A 22,667-nucleotide genomic window follows, 5' to 3' on the forward strand; every position below is an offset into this window, starting at 1 on the left:
AGTTCAACTTACCAGTCTCAACTCCACCAGGGATTCCTGTAAAGCCTTCAGGATATATATTCTGCAAGATGTTCTCCTCCCTGGGAAAAAGTTGTATGGGGGGCTGGGAGAGGCACCACCAGCCCTCTGGTCCTGTAGGTGATGCTTGGAGGCCAGTGAGTGCACCCTCCCCAGCAGGTCATTCCACCTCTTTCTAATTTCCTCCTATGTGGGCAGATTGTTAGCTATAACATTCACTCAACACTATTCTGGTCCAAATTTCCCTTTTCTGAGATATGGTTGTATTTTGTGCTTGTGCTCCAAACAATTATGGCTCCACTCTAGTAATTTCATCCATCATGACTGACAATTCTCCCTCTGTAATACGTGGGTTCCTCCCACCTGTCAAACTGAATGTCTAAAAAAAAATGACTGGTGCCCCAAAAGATGATGCAAAATGAAACAATTGTGGGAAAAGTAAAATAAATACATAGGGAGAAAAAGAAATGAACACAACCTGTGTCCTTTGTCTCAAAATCTGTATCAAAATGCTCTGCTGCAGTGGAATGGCAAAGGATCTTGGTCTGAAATGGAGTGCGTTTTCTCGTGTGTTTGGCAGGTGATCACAATTGTCCAATATACATGAGGTGTGGGCTGCTAACATCCGTTCAATAGCCACAGCCATAGTACAGTTCTGAATGGGTCACGCAATGGATGCTCATCGTCATGGAACCGCTGCTGCTGCACTGCCAGCATGACTGTGTTATCCAAATATGGTTGTCACAATGCTGCCGTTCTGATATAGATGAAGAAATACTGGCCAGCACTGGAGTCCACTGCATCGGCTACGGGATACAGCCAGCATGGCAGAGTGCACTCCGTCGACACGTGTGGCGGTTGAACAGTCATTGATCTAAATACGGTGGCTGGAAAACCATTAGCTTGACAGAGTACTTAGGATTGCTGCCGCAGTGAGACAGCAGTATTGCTGTCAAGATCTTAATCAGGGCCTTAGTCCTCTGTCCTGAAGTAAGAAATGAAAAGCAATGTAAGGGGGCAGGGTATGGGTACCCTGACCATCTAGACCCAATGGGGGGGAGGCTCTAAAGGGACTCTCCGGTCTCAAAATGAAAAACAAACAAAAATGGGCAGCAGGATAAAAAAAATATGGTGGCCAAATCTTTTTCATTAACTATAGGTCAAGGGAGCCCATCCCTGGAGCCTTCTATAAAAAGGGGAGGGGGGCTGCGTGGCCCCCCTCCCTGAGCCTTTTAAGGCCCTGGGAAGCCTACTCCTTTATATAAGGGTAAGGGGTCACACTGCCCCTTCCCAAGCATCCAATGCCCCATTAGAGCCCGCCCTAGTGGCTGCAATTTGCATATAAGGGGGGGGAGCCATGAGGTCCACATCACCGAGCCTCCAGAGGCCCTGGGACCCCATCATCTGTGCTGATTTGAAGAGTAAAGGGGATGGGCCATGTAGTCTACCTCCCTGAACAATGACTGGTCCCAGGTCAAAAATAGTTTGAAATGGGGGAAGGAGGGCCTTCCCTGGGCTTCAGAGGACCTGTGAAGCCCATCCCTGGGTATGATTGCTTTAATGCAGCCCCTTCCCTGTAAGTCAGAGCTAGCTCCCATGTTATGTCCCAGCACGTCCCCCACCAGGGCATAGCATGTTCCCTGCCCTTACCGGTATGGACAAGGCCTGGGGAATGTATCCTCAAAGGCTAATAAGGCTCGGGAGGGTGACTATGCAGCCTCTCTCCCCTTTCATTAAAAATAGGCCCTGGGGAATGGGGTCCCCTGGGCCTAATAAGGTGCGGGGAGTGAGGCCACATGACCCCACTCGCCTTTAATTTAAAAAACGGCACTGGGGGAATGTGTCCCCAGAGCCTAATTAGGCTTGGGGAGGATGGCTACATAGCGTCTCTCCCCTTTCATTAAAAGAAGACCCTGGGGGATGTGGTCCCCTGGTCCTAATATGGCTTGGCATTGCGCCAGTTTGTAAAGTCTTGCACCCCATTATATCTGTGCCAAGTATAATGTATGCAAGGTAGTTATTCCCCCATTAACAGCCATGCACAACTGGCACATTGAAATTAACAAGATTTCACTGCATCATACTGTGCCTTCACTGTCTCAAAAATTTGCTCAGAGCAGGCATTAAACTGATGCAGGGCTTTTGTCTATGGGGGCCTCCCCACATTGCTGGAGAAGCATCATTTTTTTTACATTAGGCATTAGTGCCACAGATGCGTCAGAATTTCTGATGCATCTGTGGAAAGCTGTGCCATGGAGCACTGTATTTTAAATACAGCATATACATGGCTTTGTTAAGGGGATGCAGGGCAGCACAAGAAATCTCATGCATCAGAGCCGATGCATCAGATTCATGTAAATGAGGCCCACAGTATGCAGCATGTTGAATCTTTGCCCGGCTGGAACCTTTTTCTGCAGTACCAAAAAAATTGTGCGGATCATAATAAACACAAGCCATAAATTGTCACCTGCCCACAGAGTTAGTCTTCAATACTAAGATTTAATAATGTGTTCAATACCTCTACATACCTATGGTGCAGTAGGAGCACAGGCATTTTGTAAACACTTATACTGAATATCTGGACACAGGCTGTACAAAATTTGGTAGAAAGGTTTTATGGTAGTTACCTGCTACCATGTAAACCATAAAACAAACCAATACACTCAACGGATGACATCATCAGTGATATCATAAATTATGTCATAGGACATGTCTTGAGTGAGGTAATATGTGAAGTCATAAGCAGTGTATGGTGGGGCGCAACTTATGGTTAGCTCTGTTAACCATAACTGCTGAATTTCTGTGTTTCATTTAGTTCAAAACATTAATGTTGTCATTTACATATTCACCTAAATATATCCTTACTTTAACCTTTGTTTTTTTCAGTGAATTTCTAGGGTTTCCTTTAAGATAAAAATATATTAAAAAATATATAGACACTAACTTCCCCAACAATATTTGCATGGGGAATGTTCAACTTTCTAGTGTACATAACTCACATATATAGAAATATTCCCAGCATCGTTTTCTTGTCTCTTTACATAAATTTCATATTTATTTTTCAGAAAGTCACTTATCAGTTTTTCCGATACTGTAGACTATGGGGGTTATTACAACTTTGGAGGAGGTGTTAATCTGTCCCAAAAGTGACGGTAAAGTGACGGATATACCACCAGCCGTATTACGAGTTCCATAGGATATAATGGAGTCGTAATACGGCTGGTGGTATATCCGTCACTTTACTGTCACTTTTGGGACGGATTAACACCTCCTCCAAAGTTGTAATAACCCCCTATGTGTTTCCACAAGGCTTGCAAGATCACCTAGCCATACGTTTTGCTCTAATCTGTTGCACAGAGTTCTTTTTGCCTGGTCAGTTATTATTTAATGCTAATGAGCGAGGACATTTTATGCAGTAGACAGATAAAATAAAGCCATTTGGGGCTGAAAAACATTGGGAATCTCCTGCCTGGATCGAGTCTGTGGGCCTGTATGGTTGTATTGCCATTGCCTCTTCCTTCTGCCCTCAATGATCTGCTATGGTGCCACTGCCTCTCTTGACTATTCAACATGGTTGGTTTGTTGAGCCTGTCCCCCTTTCCCCTCCTATCCATGGTCTGTTGTGGTGCCACTGCTCCTCCCACATGCCCATCGTGAGCAACTTGTTGCCACTGCACCCACGTCCCTGCCCTCAATTATCCGAGTCCACACCCCTGACATCTGCCTCTCCACAGTATTCTAATGAACAAATAGATTGCCAACATTCCATCTTTTATACAAAAGTGTGGCACACATGACGTCTTCTTGATGTAATTAAAACTGTAATACCTAAAGCATTTCCTTTAGAAATTATAAAAATGAAAGGGTGCTATTTCCATAGCAATTATGGTTAGTACCCTAAAAAACAAAAATGAGAACATATTTTCTCAGTTCTCAAATAGCGAGAACCCACTTTTAAATGATTTGCTATCTTTATGTTTTTTATCCAGTTGATCACTGATTATATGTTGCACTTAAAGGAGAGGGTGTAGTGTTAGGACATGAGCTGCAGACTTTGCAAATGGGGAACCAGGTTCGAGTTTCAGCGTCAGCTTGAAATCCTGTGATTCTGGGCAAATCACTTAATATCCCCATGCCTTAAACCAAAATGAATATGCCCTCGTGTAATGTAACTGATGCTTATGTATTGCACTCCAATACCTTTGGGTCAAGTGTGTGCTATATAAAACTGCAAAACAAAAATTACAAATTAAGGGGGTCATTCTGACCCCCGCCGGCGGCGGTAGCCCCGGCCTGGCTGGGACCGCCAGAAGACCGTCCCGCGGTCAGAAGACCGCGGCGGTCATTCTGGGTTTCCCACTGGGCTGGCGGGCGACCGCCAAAAGGCCGCCCGCCAGCCCAGTGGGAAACACCCTTCCATGAGGAAGCCGGCTCCGAATGGAGCCGGCGGAGTGGAAGGTGTGCGACGGGTGCAGTGGCACCCGTCGCGAATTTCAGTGTCTGCAAAGCAGACACTGAAATTCAAAGTGGGGCCCTCTTACGGGGGCCCCTGCAGTGCCCATGCCATTGGCATGGGCACTGCAGGGGCCCCCAGGGGCCCCACGACACTCCTCACCGCCATCCTGTTCCTGGCGGTCGGAACCGCCAGGAACAGGATGGCGGTGAGGGGGTCGGAATCCCCCATGGCGGCGGGGGATTCCCAGGGCAGCGGAAAACCGGCGGGACACCGCCGGTTTTCCTGTTCTGACCGCGGCCAAACCGCCGCGGTCAGAATGCCCTGCGGGGCACCGCCAGCCTGTTGGCGGTGCTCCCGGGTCGGAATGACCCCCTAAGTGTTTTGCTCACCTCAGTCATTGGGCTATATTTGTACTACTTTTGGGTGATATTTGTGTTACATGTGGGCTACTTTTTACCTAGTGGCCATCTTGGGAGACTTATTTGTTACAAAGCTCCCTATTTCCTCATTTACTGTCGTATGCTGAGTAGAAAATGCTTTCAGTTTACCACTTCGATTGCATCAAAATGGCATTCAGCTGTGCCACACTTTTGGCAAAAACACAGAATGTTAGCACTCAAGTTACTCATTAGAACACTCTAGTAAAGCTGCTGATCACCATGGAGTTAACTGGCAGTCTGCTGCTCATGTTGAAAATGCATGTTTCAGTCTGCTTGTCAGAATATTTTAATTACACAGAAGAGTAAGATATTTGAGAAATCCCTTAAAATGTGTCCTCATTTATCTTTTTATAACATGAACCATAATTTCTATGACAGAACAAACATTCTCATCTCGTTCCTTTCTAAATTAAATGTTTTAAGTTTTACCAGTTTGATTCAATAAAATTGGCTTTAGGGGTGCCACACTTTTGTCATAAGTAAGACTGTTAACGCTCTAGTTGTTCTTTACACTCTGGGAGGCTGCAGTAGAGCATAGTGGAATCAACTGACAGGCTGCTCCTGTTGGAAGTCAATGTTTTACTGGGAATGTCTGACTTCATTCTCATATGGCTGAGAAAGATAGTGTGAATTTACAGGAAATATGGTCTCATTTTAGCTTCTGGAGCACCTTTGATAAACTCTATGGGAATTAATGATAAAACAGTTTTCTCTCAAACATGATTTATGAAATCCCAGCAGAAGGATTTTTCACAGGTTACAATCTCTTTATAACACACCACTATTCCTAAAATGAGTATGGTACCATCAACAAACGATTTATATTGTGACTAAACTCTGTTATCACCCGTTTTCCTTTTTGTGATAGTCAAAAACTGCCATTCACTACAATGCAATTCAATGGGGACTATGCCTCAGAGTCCATGCATGTTGCCCATGTTGTGGCCAGACAATAAAGGGGGGGTCCTTTTGAGACCTTCATATATGCCCTGCCCAAGTCTTGGTGTGTTCACCCTGCCCACTTACATATTTTTTAATTCATTTTCAGGACACAGGGACCAAGTCCCTGAGTCTTGTAATGTCTGCCAAAACATATTGTTCAGGTTGCCACCAGTCAATCAGAATTCACTTGTCTTCTTGAAATTGGCCAATCAGAGGATATCTGAACACCAACTGTCCAGATATCTATATTTATTTTTCCTTTAATATCTCAAAAACTACTGAAGGCTTTACATCAAATAACTAAAGGCACGACCTGTGTGCCAACATCTAGCTTCCTGCCAAATTTGTTGTAATTCCGTTCAGTGGTTTGGGCTGTAGTGTTTAAAAACACTATAGAAAAATGCATAGGGATCATACATTTTAGAACGCCCCCCTTTTTCTCACCTCCGCTTGAAGGATCACCCCAAAACTTTTAAGACAGCAACTGAAGTGAGTTGTGTACTAATTTTTAAAATTTCCCATGGATAAAATGAATGGGGAAAACATGTTATATATGTACTTTTCTCCCTTCCAGGAGCCTTTCTCCTTCCAAAACATTGTTGAGGGTTCCAAAGAAAAGAGAGAATTAAGGCGGCACAACCAAATCTGAGTTCCAAAGATTCTTCCTTCATTTATTTATTTTCAAAGTGCTTGGTGCTCATAAAAATGGCGACGCATTTCGGCCTGGGCCTTCAACTGGCCGTAATTTCACTGTGTTTGAGTGGTTTAGTTATATCCAACAAGAAGCCACTCCCTCTGCACACACCCCCACACAACCCATAGGGAATTCACCTTCCAGTCCTGATTTTACCATTTCCTTTACATTGCCTCCTCACCTCTTTTCTTAATGTTTATGTAAAATCTTGTTAGGTGCCTTAATGGAATATAATTCCAACTGTGGGATTCGAATTTTCATGTATAAGCATTAGATTACAATAAGCACTTGTGTGAAAACAACATTTAGTGGTCCCTAAATCTTGGTAAAGGACCTCTAAAGTAATATATTTTAAAATAAGTATATTCATTATTGTCTTTTACCAAATGCTATGTACATCACATATTAACTTTTTCATTTCATCATTGTAATCGTGTTATCTTATACACCCATTCCCCTCCACAGAGAAAATAAGACTGAGGTGCCCCATAGGTTATAGCATGACTGCTAATCCATTCAACCACAAAGCTTTTTCAACAGAAATTACATTGTTTTCTTAAGAAAGAGCAATTCCTTCTAATGAAACTTAATGTGAAGAGTTACTACAAAACATGTTTTCCCCATGCATTTTATCCATGGGAAAATTTAACAGTAATACCACAAAAACTGTTGAACAGAATTACAACAAATTTGGCAGAAGGCTAGATCTTGGTCCAGAAAATGTGCTTTTTGTGATCTGGTGTAAGTCTGCTCAGTAGTTTTTTGAGACATCAAGTGTTGAAAACGTTGTATATTTCATGCCGCAGAGGAACCACAGAGCTGACAGCTCCTAAAATAAAATCTGATTGGCTGCCACTACAACCACAAAGATGTAGTGGTATCCATTTTCGGACATGGCATTCTCCATGTTATATTTTACATAACAGGTTTTAGGTCAGATAGAAGTGGATAGATGAGATTGTGAGTTCCATTATTGGCTTCTGTTGTTTTTATATTTTTTTGATGGTGGTTGTTGTGTTCTATTGTACTGTTTTACACTATTCTGTAGATGCGAGATTTTGTGGCATTGTGTAAAATCATGTGGTATCTTATAACTATAGTGTTTTATGCTTTTTACTTTCTGCTTTCTGTGTTGTATTGTGGGGTATTGACTTTAGTTCCACTGTTTTGTGCTTCTGTTTTTGTTCTCTGTGTTTTTTGTGTTATTCCATTGTGTGATCCTGTAGTGAGCTATGCTGTGTTGTGTTTTGTATAATTGTGATATTTTATAGAATTGCCAAGTTGTTTTAAAGTTTTTTTAGATTGTTACATGGTTGAGTTGTGTTGTATTGATGCACTGTTGAGGATTGCTCCTCAGAGACAATATTATTGGTGGCTTAGTCAGTGAACTTTTAGAGTTAAGTTATAAATGTTAATATATTTTGGATTCACAGAGTGCAGATTATGGGTGATCACAATCACTGAAAATATTAATAAATATTATTTTAAAATATAGTTGTGCAAGGGTCATCCTGGTGAGATCTGTGGCTCCTATCGCCACACAGACACTAGGGAACTGCACATACAGGAAAAATCTGTGATCCACTTTACATTGAGTGGATGATTTATCAAGCTTTGATGCAACGCAGTGAGGCACCTTGCTGCACTGTGATGCATGAAGAAGAGGGGGAGGAATGTGCCATATCTAACATTATATGGCTTATTCCTGTCTTCTCTCTGCTGTGGCGCACAATGTGCTGCCATGCCCAACGCAGGCACACTTGCGCCATGGTGCAAGGATGCCTGCATTGTAGGCAAGATTGTCTTTGTACAGGAAGGAGGACCTTCCTGCACAAAATTAATCCTCAGAGGCATTTTCCTCTTTCTGCAGCACACTTTGAAGGAGGAAACAACAAGGAGAAATAATTATATTTCTCCTTGTTGCACCTCTGGTCGGAAAGTGTACAATTTTGTTGCATTTCTAGGAGTACTAATGTTGGTAAATCTGTAATGCGCATAATACACAATGAGTGGGAGTACCCGCACTCCACCAAGTAACATCCCCTCCATGCACTGCAACACAATGCTGTGATTTGCCAGATTTACCATGCCACACATGGTTAGTACGGGTGGCCTTGGGTGACTTGGTAAATCTAAATCTAGGTTTTGTGTCACCCTGTGTCACCTTGCTTGGTACAAGGCTGACACAAAACATTGAAAATTTGGCCCTAAATGTATATTGTGCACCTTCCATAGTAAGCTGTTATTCTTCTCAGAGCACGTATTCACGAAAGAGCACTACCACATTATTTTATTCCAAGAGTCATAATAAAATCCTCAGGACTGCCGGAAAATTTGGGAATCAGAACAGTGGACGTAGCCTTAATTCTTACAGTAAACATGTCCATTCATTAAACTTCTTCCAGTTTGTATTGTTGATGTTCTTTTTAAATAAGACTTTTGAAAGATTGGGAGGTAGATATACCCTAAACTGACTCAGGGGCCTGATTACGACCTTGGCGTATGGTATAATCTGTCACAAACGTGACAGATATCTCACCTGCTGTTTTACAAGTTCAATAGGATATAATGCAGCTTGTAATACGGCAGGCGTGATATCATTCACGTTTCTGATGGAGGCATCCGCCAAGGTCATAATCAGGCCCCTACTCTTACGTCTGTCTCAATGCCAGTTTCTATGAAAATCTTTCCATTGCTTTGAGACATGGATGAGAATAGAAAGATTACTTGGTGACGCTCTATGAAAAATCACTTTTAAATCCCTTGACAATTATATGTCAAATTAGGAAACAAAGGACCAGAGGTTCATTGAATAAGGGTATGCTGTATTTGAATGATCAGAATTTCGCTGAAAAGGTGTATGCTGCATTAGAAGGACCAGTTTCATTGAAAAGGTGTATGCTGCATTAGAAGGACCAGTTTCATTGAATAAGTGTATGCTGCATTCGAGATACCAGAGTTTCATTGAATAAGTGTATGCTGCTTCATTGAATAAGAGTATGCTGCATTGGAAAGACCAGTTTCATCGAATACCTCTATGCTGCATTAGAAGAACAGAGTTTCATTGAATAAGTGTATCCTGCATATGAAGGACCAGAGTTTCACTGAATCCTTGAATGCTGCATTTGAAGGCCCAGGATTTCATTGAATAAGTGTATGCTGCTTTGGGAGGGCCAGAGTTTCATTGAATAAGTGTATGTTGTATTTGAAGGACCGGTTTCATTGAATAAGTGTATGCTGTATTTGAAGGACCAGAGTTGCACTGAATAAGTGTATGCTGCATTTGAAGGACCAGTTTAATTGAATAAGTGTATGCTGCATTTTAAGGATTAAAGGACCAGGGGCCATAGTTACGAACACATTTTCCCATTGACACAGAATGGGAAAAACCCTTTGATACATCTGGCCCCAGTTTCACTGGATACGTGTATGCTGAATTTGATGTACCTTCGAACGTCTCAAAACAAAAACCCAGAATTGCTATTATTTAGTGCCTGCGTTTGTGAGATGCAAAGTTGGGCAAACTACACCAGCAATCGACTTTTCTACGTAAAAGTTTTTTGCACGAAAAAATAGACGCAAACGCAGTCCACAGTAGCGTTGTGTTGTCTAGCGCCACTCGTTTGTTAATATGTGAAAACAGGGAATAATGCAGTGGTCGGTGCAAATCCTCCTAGAATTCTGTGCAGTGCCAAATCTAGTAACTGAGTGATGCGTACATTTGTAGGACATTTTAACACTAAATGTAAGCAGGCGCACACAATGGACAAAGGGAACTTAGTTTATTTTTCCTATTCATGATATGTGTAATTTCTTGAAGAGATTTTCCCATCGGCTTATGTTTGTGGGTAGAACTTTGCACTGGAGGGTGTCCCTTGGTTCAGGTCTCATGCTATCATGGCTGCACAATCTTTAGCGTCACTCCACTCAAAAGCAACTTTTATGCGCGAGTCCTGTGATTGCATCGTGTACAACTCTTTGTCATTAAGGTACCTTGCAAACTTTCATTCGCGTTATTTTGCACATATTTTAGTAAACTTAGCATTTTTTCCGTACAGGTAATTTTCACCATATATGGAACTAGCCGGACAATATCAGTCTCACACTAAGGCCCTTGTTTAAACTTTTTTGCGCCGCATTATTGTCATTTTTTGACGCAAAGGCGGCGCAAACTTACAAAATACTTTCTATACAATACAATATACAATAGTATTTTGTAAGTTTGAGCCGCTTTTGCGTCATTAAATGACGGTGTGCGGCGCAAAGAAAGTATAAATCAGGGCCTAAGTGCCATTGTCACACGTAAAATCAACTTGTTCATAATTTCCAAGTTGTCGCAATCATGCCTGTTTTTTTTAAGTGAAAGGCACGTTGCGTGTGTGACGTCTCTATTCATTCTGACATCTAATGACGGGTAAAACGTCTTCTCTTTGTGGCTGTGATGTAAGAATTCTCCTGCTGGGCTTTTTCAAGAAAACATTTGCAGATGAGCTGCGTGAATGAGCGATTTTGTTCTTATTTGTGGATCGTTTAGGTCGTTACAATCCCATTACCGGGAGATAGATTGTGCGAGCAGGAACGCGGCCCGTATCTTATCACACGACCCAGTAGTCCCCAAAGCATGGGACAAGCTCCCCCTCTGAGATTCCCCTTTCATCCAGCCTGCGTTCATTCACTCAGGAGTTGCTTGTTTACAGGACAATAAAGACACCCTTAGCTGATGCCATGGGCCCCTCCCAGTGTCTGCAGCTCCCCGCCCCCCATCTCTGCCGTGGAGCCCCTCGCTCTGGACGTGAAACTGTGTGTGTTTGCCAACAAGCTGCGAGCACTGAGGCATCTCTGTCTAATTAGACGCCGGGCATGTTAACACCAGAGCCACAACAAAGACGGGGGCGAGGGCCAATGGTCAACTTCTGCCCCCGGGGGCGCTGTTAACTATTATTAGCTGGTTATGTGGTTTATAAACGTCCTTAAACCGAAACGCCCCAGGTCGGGATGATTTTTGTTGGAGTGAGTACCATACCGTTAAACTGGTACAATTATTACACTTTCGAGGAGCAACACAGTCCCCTGCAGCCATCCGGTGCAGAGGGACTCCAGTCCTTCAAACGGGGCCCATCAAGCCCAAGAACAACGAATGTCTGTGAGATGAGGCAGACTCTTCGCAAGACATTCTGCAAGGAAGCCCCATCACTGTGTGTTGCGTCGCTGCGCACCACAGTTTTTTTTTTACGGCTGGCAGGATAATTGCCACCTAGATGCCAGTACCAGACGCATTTATTTCTCCAGTTGGTAGCATCACTGATTCGCAAATACGTTTTAGACGGCGGTGTCGCAGGTACTTCGGGCTTCAGCATCACAGAAGCTTGGTACTGGTAGCCAGTTTCACAAAGTTTCACAAGGCAGCTTCACCGCCACTTACGTGCTTCTCCGATGCTGTAACTTCTTTAGAGCCAGTATCAGGGACGTCTTCCAATGGCATGGGCTCCGCTTCAGAGGTCAGTCTGGTGCACACTTCTTCACATGCCAGTATGGCAGGTACCCCTTCACCTGCCAGCATCAAAGGCACGCCTTCAGATGGTGGTATACAAGCACTTATTCTGATGTTTTACTGACACTTCTCACCTCTAGATGCCACCATGGCAGTCACTTCTGCAGCAGCCGGTGTCAGAGGTGGGTCTACGGACTGTAGTATGAGAGGCCCTTCTCCAAGTGACTGTACCAGAAGTCTTTCTTCAGAAGGAAATATCGCAGGTACTTCGTCAGATGCCTGTATCGGAGACAGTTCTTCGCATCACGTGTACTTCTTCAGATGGCACTGTCACTACCTCTTTTTCTCATATCCGAAATATAAATTCTTATCTTGCTGGAAGTACTAGAAGCACTTCTTCAAATGGTGAAACCACATGCAGGTCTTCAAAAGACACTGTCAGAGGCACTTCTTCAGATGAAAGTACTGTATCACAAACTTTTCTTCTGATGGCAGTAACATAAACTCTTATACCGATGAAGGTATTAGAGGCACTTCTTCATATGGTGATATCAAAAGCACTTCTCCAGATGGCAGTTTCACAAACACTCTGCTGATGAAGCAATTTGAGGTACTTAGTATCACAAACACTTATCCTTATGGCGGCATTAGATGCATTTCTACTGATGGTGATATCCCATGCATTTCTTCAGATGGCAGTGTCAGAGGCACTTTATCAGATGAAAGTATCATAAACTCTTCTTCTGATGGCAGAAACATAAGCTCTTACCTCAATGAAGGCACTTCTTCAGGTGGTAATATCAAAGGCATTTCTTCAGATGGCAGTTTCACAAATACGTCTGCTGATGAAGGAATTACAGGTACTCAGTATCACAAACACTTATCCTGATGGCAGCATTAGAGGCACTCTAGCAACAGTGATATCACAAGCACTTCTTCAGATGACAGTGTCAGAGGCACTTTGTCAGACGAAAGTATCACAAACTTTTCTTCTGATAGCAGAAACATAAACTCTTATCTCAATGAAGGTATCAGAGACACTTCTTCAGGTGGTGATACAAAGACATTTCTTCAGATGGCAGTTTCACAAACACTTTTGCTGCTGGAGGAATTAGAGGTCAGTATCACAAACATCCTGATGGCGGCAATGAAGGCAGTTTTTTAGATGGTGCTATCACAGGCACATCTTCAGATGAAAGTGTCACAAACTTATCTTCTGATGGCAGTAACATAAATTCTTACCTCAATGAAGGTACAACAGGCACTTCTATAGGTAGTGATATCAAAGGCAGGCACTTCTTCAGATGACAGTTTCACAAACACTTCTGCCGATGGAGGAATTAGAGGTACTCAATATCGCGAACATTTATCCTGATGGTGGCAATGGAGGCACTTCTACCAATAGTGATATCACAAGCACTTCTTCAGATGACAGTGTCAGAGGCACTTCGTCAGATGAAAGTATCACAAACTTTTCTTCGGATGGCAGTAACTTAAACTCTTATCTCCATGAAAGTATTAGGGGCACTTCTTCAGGTGGTGATATCAAAGGTATTTCTTCAGATGGCAGTTTCACAAACACTTCTGCCAATGGAATAATTAGAGGTACTCAGTATGACAAACACTTATCCTGATGGCGGCATTAGAGGCATTTCTACTGATAGTGATATCATAGGCACTTCTTCAGATGGCAGTGTCTGAGGCACTTCTTTAGATGAAAACATCAAAAACTCTTCTTCTGATGGCAGTTACATAAACTCTTATCTAAATGAAGGTATTAGAGGCACTTCTTCATTGGTGATGTTCAAGGCATTTCTTCAGATGGCAGTTTCACAAACAATTCTGCTGATGGAGGTATTAGAGGTACTTCGGCCCAGATTTGAGAAGCTCTAGAGCCACATTAGTGTCATTTTTTGATGCTAATGTGGTTTTAGGCTTCAAAAATCACTACACCATATTTACAAATTGGTGCAATGCATGTATTGCACCACTTTGTAACCCCTTGTGCCACGTTATACCTGTGCAGGCATAATTTATGCAAGGGGGGCATTCCCCAATTAGAGAGGCTGAAACAATCTTTTAGAGTTCTTTGCGCCATTTTTTGCAGCACTTTTAATGCCTGCACAGAGCAGGCATTAAAAGGAGGCACACCATTATTTATAATGGGCCTCAATGTGCTTTGCAGGATTAGCGTCAACAATTTTGACACTAATCCTGCAAAGGACCAAACTAGTGTCAAAACGTTTGATGCTAGTTCCCTAATTATCACCATGGTGCGCCGTATCTTAAATACGGCTCACACATGGTGGCATTGGGGGGGGGGCACTAAAGGGGCGTAAGTAAAGTGGCGCTGCATTGGATCCAGCACCGCTTTTTAAAAATATGCCACTAAGTATCACAAACACTTATCCTGATGGCGGTATTAGAGGCACTGTTTTAAATGGTGCTATTACATGCACGTAATCAGAAGGCAGGGTCACAGGCACTTCTTCAAATGAAAGTATCACAAACTTTTTTTTTGAATGCTATAACATAAACCCTTATCTCAATGAAGGTATTAAGGGCAGTTCTTCAGACAGTGAAATCAAAGGCACTTCTTCAAGTGGCAGTTTCACAAACACTTCTGATGGAGGAATTAGAGGTACTCTGTATCACAAACACTTATCCTGATAGTGGTATTGGGGGCATTTCTTTAGATGGTGATTTCACAAGCATATCTTCAGATGACAGTGTCAGAGGCACCTCTTCAGAGGAAAGTATCTGACAACCTTTCTTCTGATCGCAATAACATAAACACTCATCTTGATGAGGGTTTTAGAGGCAATTCTTCAGATGGTAATTTCAAGGGCAGTTCTTCAGATGGCAGTTTCACAAACACTTCTGCCGATGGAGGAATTAGAGGTACCCAGTGTCACAAACACTTATTCTGATGACTGTATTAGTGGCACATCTTCAGATGGTGATATCACAGGCACTTCTTCGGAAGGTCCTATCACAGGCACTTCTTCATATGACAGTATCACAGACACTTCTGCTAATGGAGGAATTCGAGGCACTCAGTATCACAGACACTTCTGTAGATGGTAGTATACCCTGGTGTAGGTATTGGAGGCACTTATTCAGATGGCAGTATCACAGGCATTTCCTCAGGTGACAGTACAACAGACTATTAATTTGCAAAAGCGATATCACAAGCGTTGTCAAATGGTAGTATTACTGATGCATCTCTTCTGATGTCAGTAACAGGCACATGTTTATTTAGCAGAATAACAGGGACTTCTTTGGATGGCTGAATTAGAGACACTTTGCCAGACAGCGGCACAAACATGTTTTTAAAAATCAGGTTCTAGATGACAGCATAAGTGATAATTACCCAAAATGCAGAATCAGATATTTATGGGGCAGTATCACAGGCACCTGGGGCCTGATTTAGAGTTTGGTGGAGGGAGTTACTGCGTAACAAATGTGACGGAAATCCTGTACACCGAATTACAATCCCACTATAGTCTATGGAGATTGTAATTTAGCAGACGGGGTATGCATCCAATTTGTGATGGAGTAACACATTTGCCAAACTCTAAATCAGGTCTTTGGTCAGGCTGCAGCATATCTTGAGGTGAGAACACTCCCATATTGCAGTATCATAGGGACTTCTTCACAAATAAGATTAATACTTTGCCAGATTGCAGATTCACAAACACTTTTTTCAGTTTACATAATGATGGACATTTGCTAACCCTTGCCTGAGGCATTTGACACAGACATATTGCCAGATATCAGTATCACAGGCAGGTGTTTAGATAAAAGGATAACAAACAGTTTACCAAATAACAATATCACAGACATTTATTCAGATGATGTTACCTGAGACGTTTCTTAATTTGACTACATCATAACGACTTTTTTCAGTAGACCGTGTCAAACAGTAGTTCACTTGTCAGTATCACAGTTTTCAAAGAGTAGCGTTGACACATTTATATAGAGTTTGGTCAGGTGGCAGCATCACAAACATATCTTTAGGTGGCAGCATAACATACACTTTGAGGTTGCAATGTTGCAGCATTACAGGCTCCTCTTCAGAAGGCAGTATCAGTTTCATCTTCAATTGTCAGTATCACATGTACATTTTAAATGGGAGCATTATAGGCACTTCTTCAGATGACTGCTTTTGAGTTTTTCAGCTGTTCTATAGATGTTGGAATCACAGATCCTTACAAGTAACAGCATCAGACATTTTATAGGTAACAGCATCACAAGTGTTTCTTTGGATGACAGTACCATAGGAGCTTTTCTATAGCAGTATCACTGGCACATCATCAGAGGGCAGTATTGCAGACATTTCTTTGGATGGTGTAAGAAACTGGAGTATTAGTTGAGAGGGGTGGGAACCCAACTTCAATAATGACCACAGCCCTTGTCAAGGTGAAACACTAAAGACATTACATTAACCTGTGGTTAACCCTTTGATAGCTTGGCACCAAGCAGTCAGGCTTAACTTACAGGCAAAATGTAAACAATGTATGCAGCACTCAAACAATAATAAATTAAATACACAACACTATAAAAAATCCCATACCAATTTAGAAAAAATAGAGTAAATTGTAATAAATAATTTTCGACCAAAACAATAAAAATCAGATGGTTAAAACCAGAGATATGAATTTTTAAAGTATGAATTCAAAATAGTAGCAAAAAGCACAAAGTGTGAACCACAGTCATTTGGTCATGCTATAACGCGTCAAAGTCAAAAGGTAAGGCCGACCGCAATGACCATGTTCACCCCAGTGGAAAGTTTGCCTTCTAACTTCTAAACTTTTATGGAGAAAGGGTGTTTGTCTGCAAGTCATCAGTGTGGCAAGCTGTAAGGTGGATCGGAGCAGGACCCGATGATAGTGTGCTGCTGATGACCTGGGTCCTAGTGCGGTTATCCGACAAAGGTGAGTATGTTTTGACTGGGCAAAGTCCAAAGTTGGTGCCCAGGAAGGCCGATACATCGATCAGACACTTTTTGGTGTTGGTCCCAATGAAGCCTTCCATGTTCGGACTTAGAAACTTTTCCAGAAGTCAGATCTCTTTCAGTGGCGCAAATCAGCAAGCTGAAGCTGACTGCCAATTTGATGTTGACAGCTGTGGCTTCAATCGTGATCTCGGTCTCCGTCTTTTCTCCAGACAGAAAGTAGCAAAACATGTCTAAGTCCCACTTCTTGCAGTTTGAGAACAGGAAGAGTACACAGGTTCTGGGGGTAACACTTGGGAGTTAGGATTCCCTTTAACAGAGCCCTGCAGCAGGGTACAGGACAGGTCTAGTTAGAACTGGTCAGCTAGTCAGTTGCAACTACATCTGCACAGGGGTGGTGCTTTTTCCTGCCAAACTTGAGTACAGACAATGCCTAAACATTCTACTGAAATATGGAGTCTTATTGCATCCTTCAATCCTGATATATGTTTCATTAAGAAACGTGGCTTCACCCAGGTGCCCTCCAGGACATAACTATTTCCATTCTGGTCTCTTACAAGTTGATTAACTTACATAAGGAAGGAAGAGTAGGCAGCGGGTTGAAATTATTCTCAGACACACCTTAAAGGCCTCTATCATTGAATGTCATTATCTCCAAGCAGTTGGAAATTATGGTGTTCAAACTTGAGCTTCCCATGCATAAAACTTGGAAGTGATCATTTGTCTATCACCCGCCAGGGCCTATGAACGTTTTCAGCCTGTTATTGCTGAATTTGCTCAATTCCCACACTATTAGAGCTGACATTTACCTTTTGCTTGGGGTTTTACACTATCATGATTCAGACAGTGATGACTATAAGGTCAATCAATTGACAGAGGACTAGGGGATGGTCAAAGTGTCACAACAGGCCAGTGGGCCAAAACATATTGCTGGTCATAATCTGGATTTGGCAAAAGGGCGCTCACACCACAGGCCGGTGGAACAGGGTGCGGGCCAGTTATGACCAGTCCAAATCTGTGGCCAATGTTGATCGCAACTTTGAGTTTTTGCGGGCTCAAATTGCAAATGCTATTGGCTACCTGCAGGCTGGTGGAGTTGCCTGGCCATCCAATAGGGGCAAAGAGGGTCATTAAAAACAACTGCAACTCTAGCTATGCTCATCTTGCTTCATGGATGCCCCCGAAAGATGCCAATGCAACCCACCTTGCCAGCAGAAACCAGGTCACCCTGCTTTGGTGGACAACCTTGGCATCAGGTATATGTACAGGTAAATCCAAGAGGGAATTGACCTTATGCCAATGACCCAATTCGGGGCAGAGATACACAAGCTCTAGGGAAGTGCTAGTGGCATCTGCTACAGCAACTGCCCATAGTTTGATATTACACTGGCCTGGGGGATGTTGCAGGGACTAGGAGGTCGGGTCCATCCTGAATAGTGACCAGGAGAATACCTTATTGGGTGACTCTGGTATGGTGATTTATGATGCTGGGGATCAGTTTGAAGCTGGCCCAAGTTTCCTCTATCCTGAGGGAACAGGTGGGTTCACCTGGTAAAGACAACAAATGGAACGACCAGAAAAGGCGATTTCCCCTTGAACTAGGAAAACGGAATACTGGTGATGCCACATGGAATGGGATCTGAAAGGTGGTCAAAAATAACTCTGCAAAATTTATTCTTTACAGTTATTTTTAAATGGATTAGTTGCTTGCAATACTGTTGCTTTGAAAATAATATTTCCTGTTTATTGCTATTTATTCTATGTTTATGTGTACTATGTCATTGTGTCATGTTTATGATGCTTAATACATATGGCCTGAGAATGGTATGATATCCCTAACACAAAAACTGCATAATATGTGGTTTCTTTCCATAACAGAAGGTTGCAATGCTTAGGTTGGTTTTCATTGGAAGTGACCAGGGTGAGAGTCCTGACTGGGCTTAATGCCCACCTGTAATTTTCAGTAATAATACCTATATAAAGTTAGATATACTTATACCTCTGACACGGAAAGACTATTTTCTCACCCATTTCAAGATCCACATGACCACCTTAACATCCATACTGCCAAGAATCAATGAAATGCCCATCATTTGATGCAAATGACTAAGGATAATCTAGGGGCTTGTCTGCAATTTAAGGATGTTATTAATGTCATGGACATAGACCTAGCAGTACCAATGTATTAAAATTCCCTGACTGATGCTCTTGACAACTTAGCCCCCTTCAAAACACTGAAAATCATGCAAAATAAGCATCAGGCCAAATGGTACAGTGATGAGCTGAGAAAAGAGAAACAAAGGTGCAAGAGACTAAAGAACCCTGACACTGTGCTATAGCCCCTCCGGACAAAGGTATCATCTAAAAATGCACTAAATACCTACCTTTAATATCTGAAGGTTGCCCATGGCAGTTTAGGAGAGAGACTCCAGAAGAATGGGCTGTTTGCTTATGAGTTCTTCCACACCTTGAAAGAATTTACGTGTGTCAGAATCTTGCAGGTCATCAGTTCCTGCTTCAACGAGCTATGCAAAACTTTGTAATCTTTCATTCATGATTTGGTAGCCAGTCACACTCACTGTAAGTACCATGTTTAAAAACATTTCCAGAAGAATCTAATTGGCTATGAAGGTTTTCAAGCATTTCACCCAAGGAAGTTAGTGGTCTGATCCCCTTACTCATGTCTCCAGTCATGTTTGGCTCATGTGTTTTCCTCCTTTTCTTCTCTCTGGTGCCCTGCTTCACAGATTTCTTTAACATTCCAAAGGATACAGCTCAGTTGCCAAGGAGGTGCAAAAATGCTAAAGATAATTATGCAGACTCTTACAACCAGCCTCCTTGTCTTGCTGTTTGTTGCAGTCAGTGAGTCCACTTAGTCACAGTTGCAAGGGGTTCAGAATATAACAGCCAAACTGGTCTGCCATCACCTCCCCTTGGACTTCTAGAGGTCCAGTTCTGCGGTCCCTTCAATGGTTTCACCCATTAGGAAGCGCTATTTACTCAAGCTTCTGTGCCACACCCACAGAGCCAGGTACGGTGGGAATTCTTTCTACCTATGCACAAAGATCAGGTTTTACCACCCAGCTAGAAAACATAGTTCCTCTGACGTGACACTGGCAACTTCCCGTCATATACGTACCATGCGATGCAGCGAACACTCCTTCTCCTATCTTGCACCTCATCATTGGATGAGGCTGATATCTGTTTCTGGCAAAATGTTATCACTTTTAAAAACCTGAGGGCCTGTTACTTCATCCAACTATCTTGGCCAGTACTGGCCTTTGGTTATAGCACCAAGATACTCCTTTTGGAGTGTGATATTTGTGCTCAATGTTTCCGTAGCATAACATAATATAACATAACATGACATGACATAATATAACATAAAATAAGATAACATAATGTAACATAACAGGGAAAGATGCCTCTAGCAGATCATAGGGGCATATTTATGGGGATTTGGCCAGCGCAGTGCAGCGAGTCGCCTTTTTGAGCTGCACTGCGTCAAAGTGAAATGTTCCATATCTATAGCATACAGCACATTCCTGTCCTTTCCCCCTGCACTGGCTCACAATTGGCTGCCTAGAGCCAATGCAGGTACCAATGCACTCTGGGGCAAGGGTGTCTGCGTTGCATGCAGGTTTGTTTTTGTGCAAGAAGGGGGACCTTCTCCTCATTACGCCTACCCTGGGGGGGGGGGGGGGCACAAGGTTTTGGCACATCCCCAGGTCTTCAAGCTCTTCTGGGTATGTTTCAAAATCCATGGGTGCTGCATGGAAAAACCCATTGCAGTCCAATGGAATGCCGCCCTTGCAGAGAATAAGGAAACACAGCCTTTTGTGATGCCTTACCTTACTCCATATCTATGAGGCCATTGAAAGCCACGCAAAGCGGCTTTGTGTGGAAAGGTTTGCACTGCTGATGCTTCACAAAAAGTGATGCAACGGTGTTGCAAGGGGCTCCAGTGTGTGTATGTAGTTCAAACAGGAGGTCAGCTATATGACCCATGGAGTCTCTTCTGGAGTCCTTGGTTTAAGGCAAGCAGGTCCAGTCTTTCTTCAGGTTCTTCAAACAGCAAGCAGCGCTTCTTCTGATTCGTCATCGGTTCAGGACTGTTGTGAGGAGAGGTTTGTGGTGCTCACTTTTATGCCCAGTGCTAGCCTTTGGGTAGAGGGCAAGACTTTGTACACCCCTAAACCATTTCTGGTCATTTTCTCAACCCCCCTCTGTGCTTGGTGCAGATTGACTAGGGAGACAAAAGGGATGGAGGCCCAAGTGTGAGCTACATCTGCTAGAGACAAGGTAGGCATTCTTTAAAGCTCTGGGAGGGGCAGCTGGGCACAGCCGCTCAGGCCATCCTGCCAAGTGAGGAGTCCCCCTCCTTACTTTCTTTTGTCCACTGTCTCACTACAGGGAAGCAGTCAGAGGTCAGGTGATAGCTAGACGCTGTCAGGAAAGCCTTTTTGGTTTTAGACAGGAAAATGACAATAACTTTCTAAAAGAGTAATTTCCCAAATAGTAATAAAAAATCTGACTCGACAATTAAGTTAGATTTTAAATTACTATTAAAATGGGTCATTGAAACATTGTCTAGCTACTCCCAAACTAAATTTAGCATGCATTAAAGGTAATAGTGTAAACAGTGTTAACCAATCAGAGGGCCAGCCTTGCCACAGTGGAAAACAAATGTGGAGGTTTATCACTGCCAGGATATGTAAAACATTAAATATAAATGTCTTACATTTTAAATACCAACCACCTTGCCATATGGACATTTAGGGCCTACTTTGGGGGTGACTTATAATTAGCATTAAGGAATGTTTAGGCCTGGCAAATGTTTTTTTTTTTTGCCAGTACAAAATGGCAGATTAAAACTGCACACCCAGACTGCAATGAGAGGCCTGATGATATGCTTTGCAGTGCTACTTTATTGGGTGTCACAATGAGTGCTGCAGCCCACTAGTATCATTTAATTTACAGGCTCATGGTACATGTTGTGCCACATACTAAGGACTTACAAATAAATTAAAAATGTGTCAGTTAGGGATATGCCAACACTAACATGTTTAGAAAGGAGAACATATGCATTTTACCACTGGTTAGCAGGAGTGAAGTGTGCAGAGACCTACGGCTAGCTAACAGGTTCAGAAAAAAAGAAGGCGAAAATCTGGGGGTAAACCATGCAAGTTCAACAGGCATGCTTTCAGGCAACAGTAACACAGTTGTTTCCTCCAGTGGCAATAATACAGACAGTGATATAGAAAACAGAATCAGAAACTTGTTATGGAGTAGCATGTTCCTAAATGCACCTGGACTTGTTGGGTGCTGCATTTACAAGCAGGCTTGGAGATATTAGAGGGGCAGTTTTAGCAATGGCTGCTAGGCTGATTTTAGTCCCTTTGTTTGCTGCTGAGAGCAACAAAAGTGTATTGTGGGGGTTGTTATGGGGCAGGGCATGTGGGGGCTAGAGGCTGGCGGCAGGTCTACCCTACCCTTCTAGCCAACTAAATAATTGGGTGAATAGACAGGAATTTCTACATCTAGCAGCTATTCGAAATCAGGGGTCTCAAAACATTTCTATAACAAGAAGTACTTATAAAAAGTTTAAAATAGTCCTGAGTTACTGACTTTGACAAGTATTGCAGTAGTGAATACATAAGAGACAATAA

Source organism: Pleurodeles waltl, chromosome 4_2 (genome assembly GCF_031143425.1).
Source record: "Pleurodeles waltl isolate 20211129_DDA chromosome 4_2, aPleWal1.hap1.20221129, whole genome shotgun sequence".
NCBI classification, from domain to species: domain Eukaryota; kingdom Metazoa; phylum Chordata; class Amphibia; order Caudata; family Salamandridae; genus Pleurodeles; species Pleurodeles waltl.